Source organism: Tauraco erythrolophus, chromosome 3 (genome assembly GCF_009769465.1).
Source record: "Tauraco erythrolophus isolate bTauEry1 chromosome 3, bTauEry1.pri, whole genome shotgun sequence".
NCBI lineage: Eukaryota > Metazoa > Chordata > Aves > Musophagiformes > Musophagidae > Tauraco > Tauraco erythrolophus.
In genome coordinates this window covers 5,818,812-5,827,284 of record NC_141467.1, presented here as the reverse complement: position 1 = coordinate 5,827,284, position 8,473 = coordinate 5,818,812, and positions in this window count along the sequence as shown.

Sequence of the window (8,473 nt, the reverse complement as noted above, 5' to 3'; positions counted from 1 at the left end):
CTCCTGTGGGGCCTTGCTGGGACATGAAAGTGCCGACAGATGAATTCTGGCCAACCTTGTGGCGTCGCCTCTTCCCTGGGGATTAGGGACCCGTCGAGTCCCAGCAGGAGAGAGGATGTCCCCTCAGCTCAGCAAATCTTGGTGCAAACTGCTGAAGGGGGTATGTCTGTGCCATTTCACTGTCTGGCAGCCCGGGCACCGGGCAGAGGAGCCCTGCTGTCTCCAGCCACGGCCGCTGTTTGCTCAGGGAGAGGGAGTCGGGGTGATAACGTGTCCCTCGTGATAAAGCACTTTTGTTGTTTGCCTGCTCGCTCAGAGCTAGGTAGGTGTTCCGCGTCGCTGTGTGTTAAGGGTGTAGGCTGTTTAAAAGAAATTAAAAAAGGAACTTTGAATGGGCTGGGTCCAGGTGCCAGGGGTTAAAACTGAACAGTTCTGGCAGTCGCTGGAGGGAGAAAGGTGTAAAAAATTCACCTTATGCCAAGTAAACGTCTCCATCTTAGCTAGCCAGCTCTTTAAAATCTTGATGTGGGAGAGGAACACTCGTGCAGTCATAAAACCATCGTCTGTTTAAGGCGCTTTTATTTTTTTCAGCCAAGTTTTTGCAATGGTGTATCGCCATCCTCAAGGCAGGAAAAAAGATTTCTGGGGGGAAGGAAGAGGATGGGGGGGAAGCCAGCCCGAGGACTGGCGGCAGGGCTCAGCAGGTTAAGAGTGCCACCTCCTGGATGGTCGCTCGGGGCGGGGATGTCCCAGCTTCGCACTGACGTGTCCCACGCTCACCAGTGACCAGCAGCAGCTTTGAAGTTCCACACGAGGACTTCTCGCCAAGTGCTGGATGGTGTGGGGCTGTGAAGGGGAGGATCAGCTGCAGCTTATACCCGGTCAGTGCAGCAGCCGGGAATGGTTTTTGGTGTGCAAAGGCTGGCCCAGGCAGGGTTTTTCCACTTCATGCAAAACCCATATATTTTCATCTGCATGGGATGAAAAGAAGTCCTGATCTCCCCTCCTTTCCCACGTGTGGGTGGGATGCAGAAAATAAAATGTTTGGATTCCTAGCGGGGCAGGACAGGTCCCCTTTGGTAAGGTCGGATCAATTGTCCACATGCTGATGTTTAAATTTCATGAAATGTTAATTAAAGGGAACAGTTAGAAAGGTATTTTGAAATGAAAAGCCCCTCTACAGCACTGGTGTAAAGCTTTCTCCTTAGGAACAGGCCAGGATTTCCTGGTGTGAGGGGGTATCTGTTGCCCCATCCTCTAGGCCCCTGATCTCCCTGTTAACAGTAATTGGCACAGGACGTGGCAGCATGGATGGTAGCCAGGCAGCTGTGCTGGGGCTGCACTGGGTGCTGCTGCAAATGCCTCCACAGCCAGGATGATGCGAGAGTGACGTGGCTGGAAGGCTCCTGGAGATGGAGTGTCAGCTGGAGAGTGAGGACTCACCTGGATCTGAGAAGCTGAAGCTTGGGGTGCTGTGGAAAAGACTGTCCCTAGGGATGCCAGCAGAATAGGTTCTCAGCTTTGCAGGAAACCTTGGTTTCCCTAAAGGGTTGGGTTCGCAGCCTTATTTTTACTGCTGTGCTTGAGTTTCCATGAAGCTGAGCAGGATCCAGGACCGCCTTGCATGTGGGTGGCAGTCCCACAGCAGTTTAGGCAGCTCTTGCCTTGTTTCCCCGCTCTCTTTTGCGAACAGACATGCAGCAGAGCAGGGTGAACCTAGTGTGGGTGTGCTAGTGTGGGTGTGAGGGAGGGGACAGGAGCACGTAGCCATGGTGGCAAGGGCATGAGCACAGCCTCAGCAGTGTTGGTGCTTTGCTCTGTGTCCTTGTGCTTTGCTCTGTCCTGGATGCTGTGCTTGTGATGGCCCTTGGTGCAGCCTGGGCAGGTCTACAGTGGCAGGGTATGCTTCCTGAGGAACGCTAGCTGCTTTGACACACTCTCAAGAGCACTTAGAGATGCTCAGGGCCTCATAGGCAGTATTTTCCCTCTCTAAGGAAATAATTTATCTTTGTAGAAGTTCCAGTAACAGCATAGGGTGATTTATTTTCTTGTTTTTCTTCTCTATATGGTACAAAAAAATATACTCACTTATGCAATACAGCAGATCAGCATTCTAATCTTCCCTCTGTTGTACCACTTTGGCAAGTTCTTCAGGTTTATATCTGTATTTCACGGTGTTCCCCATCCTCCTCACTTTCATCTCATCCTACAGTGTTTCCTGTGGGCGTAGTTACTACTGAGGAAGCAGGAGTGGCAGGAACATCTTGAAATGGCTGTGATGGAAAAACCTGGTGGTGTGGCAGTGCCTCCTGAGTGGCACTTCAGCCCATGACGGGGCAATGCAGAAACCTCTGTAATGCTTTTGACATGAGGAATGCTGCATCCTGGGACCTCGACTCTTCAGCAGGGCTGAAAGATTTGTGGTATGAGCCAGGCTAGAGAAGTAGCTGAGACTGAAATAAGTAAATAAAGCTACAGCATAAGTCTAGTGTGTAGACACAACTGGGAATTCCTTCAGCCAGTTTTGCTGCTGAAGCCCCCATATCATCAAGGTACAATTTAAGTTTTGGACATTCTTCCAAATCACTCATGAGTGAGTCGTCTTTCTACTGGCCCTTTCTGCTGTGTGACTCTAGTCTGTGTCTGGGAAGTTGTCTGTTTAATCAGTCCTTTAGCCACCACCCTTTCCAGATGAATGGCTTTGCTTGATCTGTCTGCTTCCCCTGAAACTGAGCAGATCATCTTCAAACCTTAATGTTTGTCTGCTAGCTCTGCCTCACCCATGTTTGGGGTTTCATCCCAAGTGGGAGGTAAAAAAAAAAAATTTGCCAAGAAAATGCCTTTCAGTCCTGATGGTGGTATCAGTTATGTGAAGGCTTGCACAGAAATTGTGGTTTCCAAGCCAATGTAGAAAACTTTCCTTGAATTTTCACAGATGGACTGGGATTTTTCTTTTCACCTCAGGATACTCTGGTGTAGTTAAACCCCGAGGTAACTACAAGTTTACTGGAGACTAAGTTTCTTACCTCAGCTGTACTTGGGTTTTGTGTCCGTGTTGCTCTCTTTTGCTGGCCAGTAAATACTGGAGTGAGAGCAGCTTGCTGTTGGAGACACAATTATGTGAGAGATCTGTGTGAGCAAGCAGCAGTGACTTGGAGGTGAAAAACTCCTGCGGTGTTTGCTTGCTGCCTTCTGCAACTGCAGTACTAAAGCTCACAGCAGTAGTGGCTCTAGGCCTGTTTGTTTATTTCTACTCATCATCCACAAGGTCCTGATACATTTTTGAACTCTTGTCTCTCTTATGTGTTTACCGTTGGAGATGTTGATAAAAGAATTAGGGATGGAAAAGCATTGTGTATTCCTGATCTGGATCTGCAGTTCCCTGACATCCAGGGAGACCTTGAATTTGATGCTACTTCCTGCTTCTTAGGGAACAAACCAAGCTATGAATAATAAATACAAGCTCTGGGGCAAAACTATTTTCCATTCATAAAATTCAACAGTAAAGACTGAGTAGTAATCTCTCAGCCTGCTGCAAAGCAATAGGAACTCCATGTTGGGACTAGAAAGCTACCAACAGCTTCTTCAGCTTTTGCGGTGCCGCAGTTAATAAGTTGGTTCAGCTTTGATTTTTATCTACATACAACAAACGTGTCTCCAGCAAGTGATGCAGATTGGGAGCTATACTAATCTGAGGAGTTTGAACATGAAAAAATAAAGGTAGAGCAAACCCCTTCTTCCTTGGCTTTCAGAATGGGAAATAGCTGGGGCATAACTTGACTAACTGAAGTAGGAAGAACAGATGAAAGTTATGGCATTGTGTTTTAGGCTGAATTGAAACCTATTGTGCAGACACTGAAGTTTCTGCTTCAGTGATGATGGGATGAGAAGAAAAGTTATTTGCATCTCATGATACGATGTGATCCTGATCCTGCAGTTATCTGTTTCAGCACCCAAAGAGTCCTGTGGAAGCTCAGGCTCCCTGCTGGGAGGGAGGCAGGGAGAAGGGGGTAAATCACTGCCAGCACAGTGGTGCAAAGGTTGAGGATCCTTCGTTTGGGTGCCCTGGTAGAGAGCATCTCAAGCATTCAGTAGGGAAACCTGATTATGACTCACTCTCCTCCTGCCCTGGAGCAGCCTGTTGTTTTCCAAACTGATGTTTGTCAGGTGGTAGAAGGAGATGACGTTTTGCAAGGGGCAAGAGAGCATCCTGGATCAAAGTATTTGGCTTTTCAAGGTAAAGCTGTGTTAAATTGGGGAGAAGCAAATCAGCAAGAGTGAAGAATAATGTGAGCGTTTTATCACTCTGCTAACCCCAGCTGTAAAGCTTACCATAGGAAAGCTAATAAAATGGGAGCCACACAAGCAAACAGAGGGCACGGGACTATTGGCAAACATTTATTTTGGCTCTGGTGGAGCCACTCTCCTGATCAAAGCGGATGGAGTTTGAACCTCTTAAGTTGTTCCCTGCTTAGTCTGGGAGTGCCCTGCTCTTGCATTGAGGGCATCAGTATTCCCTGTGCAGCTGGGTGGAAGGAGGAAAGTGTACGTGAGGCTGCTTCACTGCGGTGTGAGACAACAGTAGCTTATTTTAGCTTTGCCAGCCGCTGCCTGGTTTAGGAAAACAACCTAAGGCTTATTGTATAACTAGATAGAACAGGCATTATCACAGGGCCAGCAGGGAATGCTTTACCACCTTGCAGGCTCATGCCTGGCAGACAGAGTAGCTCTGCAACCCTTATCAACAAAGTACCCTGCTGGCAGAAATCCCCTTGAGCCTCAGGCTGGGCCCTTTGGGGAGCCTCTTGTGTCTGATCTTTTTGTTCAGGGTTCCCCTCTTCTCCCCCAACTAGAAATGCTTGAATCTCTCTTGGCAATTAGTCTCCTGGCTGAGATGAATTGCTCCTCTCTGATCCTCTCAGGCTCCATGGTTGGTGTCTGGCAGGGGTGCTCACTTGGTGAGTATGGTGTTCTTGCTCTGTCCCGCTGCCTGGGGAAATACTTGAAGAGCTTCTGGGAGGAGAGAACATGGGTGAGGAACGCAGGAGTGCCATGGAGAGGCAGAGGGAGGAGAAAGTTTTAAGGCCTCGTGAGCAGGATCTTTCTATGCAAACATCTTGCATCTCACTTTGTGTTAAGAGCAGAACAAAGGCAGCTTTATTTCTGACTTTCTTTCCATTGTTACTTTTCTCACCATTCTTTCTTCTGTATTTTTTTTAATTTTTTACTCCATTGAGGAGATTGTTGTAGACAGCAGTGTGTTGAGTTTGCATCCAGTTTACAGCCACCTCCTAATGTGTTTAAACTAGAGAGGCCTGAGAGAAAGGAGGGAGCTGGGCTTGAATGTACCTGCTAATACCATGGCTCTCCTTGCTGGGTCAGGACAGTGCTGAAGAACCACAGTGTCCCTGCCTCTAAGAGGCCAGGCTGAGCAGCAAGGGAAGAGAGCAGACAGTGAGAAGTTAACCCTGTGGGTGTTAGTCTGTGGAGGCTTGCTTCATAATACATTTTTTTACAATTCTCATTTTTAAATGGTTCTGCATTATCTGGCTAGAGTACTTGTTTTTGGGGCCCTCCCTGGAGGACGTGGGTATTGAGGAACAATCTGGAAGGCTGGCGGAACAATTCAAGCAAGACTTTCCCCTTGCTGTCCCAGGGGACCATATGTGACTTTCTGCCCTCGTATCTGTGGCAGTCAGCTCTCTTGTGCTCTGTGAGGAAGGCACTGCATCCATCATGTGAGGTCCAGGAAGGCTTTCCTGTTCTCGGCTGGTTGCACACTGTGGCATGTGCCACATGAGTCTGAGAGCTGTCCTCCAGCAGAGTCCCCTCCTTCTGCTGCACAGAAACGAGGGTCTCTGCAGTGTACAGCCATGTGAAGAGGCTGGGTGGGTGAGAACTAGATTTGTGGGTGGACCTTCATGCTCATCTACGGATGTGCTGGTGTAAAGGAGTGGTGGGAGCTCAGTTCGTGTCTGGCAATTTTGGACTTTGCCTGCTGAGATACCGAAGTCTCTGACTGGGCTGTGTGTGACTTGGTAGAAACATTGTAGTAACTGTTTTGTCTCAGCTTTAACTGATTATTGAGTGTATTTGTAGCACACTGATCATTGAGTTTGCCTGAGCCCTGTGGGAGCTCCTGGGGACCAGGCTCCCATCCCATCTGTCTCACCAAGGTGTTTGTTAGTCCAGAGAAGGTTAGTTCAGAATAATCCACAAAGGAGACTGGGGTCTATATTCTAGGCAGATACTTTGTCATACTCCATAGCATGAGAGCTGAGGGTAAAGATAGATTCATGCTTTACCTTCCCCGTGTTCTCTGGGACAAAAAACTTGATTTTTGTTGGAATAACATTCTTTAGATGTCCTGTTCCCCTCACTCCTCTTTCTCAGGCTGCAGACTACTATCAAAAGAATAAAAAGGAGCTACTCTGGGATTATTTTAGGGCTACACTGGAGAGTGTATAAGATGGTGTGTGAGAAATTTAGACAATGGGTCTTTATGGAAAGAGTAGCATCTTTCAGCATAACAGAAGTAACAGCATAAAGACACTTCCAATTTAGGCAAGCTTGCCAGCAAGGGCTAAGAGCCCAGAGTCTGGCTGTGGGATTCACTTGTGCCTCATCCCCCTGACTTCAAGGAATGCTGGCTGGAAACATGTAGATCCTTGTTTCAGCAAAACCCAACAGCTTCCTTGCTCAGGCTGCAAATCCCTGGAGGATATTGATCTCACCCTTGCACAGCTGAGCTATGTTCAGAGCCTGGATGTTGCTACACTGCCCTTACTAAACTTTTTCAGAAAGACACCTGCAGTAGCTACCAAATGTTTTTGAGTTCTGGTGTAATGGTGTGAATACACCACAGACCACCTGGGACAGAAAGAGATTCATTAGCTGTGCTGGGATCAATGAAGCTGAGCCCTGTGGGCGTTGCTTGATCATGCACAATGGTGTCTGATTAGAAACAGGAATTCACAGAAGAAATGGAGTCGTTTCTTAGGTTGAAGGAGCAGAGCTCTTTTCAGAGAGCTGCTGAGGCCTTAAGCTGCTAAGCCCTGAATGATTTTTGGACAAGGAAGCTCTGTGGTATGGCAAACATAACTTTCTCCTGCTATGGAGAAATCTGCAGTATAAGCCTTGGAGTGTGGGTTTAAGAATTAGTCTTGGTTCTTCAGCTTAATGCCAAGAGAGAAAGGGCAGGCAATTTTTGCAACAGGAAGCCAAATGTTGTTCAGCTGGTGCTGGGAGTGAGGCTCTGCAATGTCTGTGTGTGAGTTGGGCAGTGATGAAGATCCTGAGGGCCAGAAGTCTGATGCTTTAGAGATTAAATTCCCTCTATTTGGGCAGCTGAGACCTCTTGCAGCAGCTTCTGCTACAGATGCTCTAGAGGAGCCCTCCCTGCACCATGTGGAGATAAAGCCTGGCTTGTTTGCTGTGGTGGGGCTGGGGGCCCCTCCAGGTGTGCTCCAGGGCGTAAGGAGCCTGGCAAATTAAGAGGATCTTGGCTATTATAGAATCAGTTCCAAGCAGAAGTGCTTAAACTAGTGCTGCATTTGTTTTTCATCTGATAACAGACCAAGAAGCTTGGTGGAAGGAATTTGGGTTTTAGTCATGCTTTTGTTGTGTGGCTGTGGTGGAATGGAGCTTAACAAGTGGACTCTTGTGCAAGTGCTGCTGCTGAATGCAGTTTTCTTATCTTATGCTCAGGGTCTGGCTCTTCTGATATCTTATGGAAATCACAGGAGAGAGGTGAATCTAAAGAGCTACTGACGTGAGGAGAAAAAACTGAGCTTGTGTCTATATTGTGATACTCTTTTATTAGTTACGAAGACCTAAAACACAGCAATGGTGGTGACTTGAATTACTTCCAATACAGCATCAGCACTTTAGAGTTGAACTCTGATCTGGGGAGTGGTGGCCAAAGCTGTGATGAACCCCCCTAGACTTAATTTCTTTTTTTTTTTCCAAATCAGGGTGTAATAGAAATGGGCTGAAACTGCAGTGTATTAAATGTGCTCTATCCCATTTTATGGTGCTTGCTGGTTCATGTGGTAAGCCTCCCTAATGCGAGTCAGGCCTCAAAGAGTTGCTCACCTTTGCTGGGATGACAGGTGAGAATTTCACTGCATGGGAGGGAAGCAAGGGGCTATCCCTTGCCGCTAGCTCTTGGCTGCTCTGCAGTGTTGGCCATCTGTGCAGCAGGGATGTTTTTGCTGTTCAGGAATTTGTTTGAGCTGCAGCATATGGATGTGTAGGATGAAGGCTGTGTGTCAGCTCCTGTGTGGCCAGCTGTGAGCCACAGCTGCCCTAGCCATACATGCTGAACCTCTCCAAGATGAGGCATGCAGCCCAATGCCTTGCTACCATCCTTCGTAAGCCTGTGCTCAGCCCCAGGACCTTCCTGTGGCTCTGATTCCTGCCCATACCTTTTCAAATCGCAACTCAACCCTACTCCTGATTCTTCCCCTACACT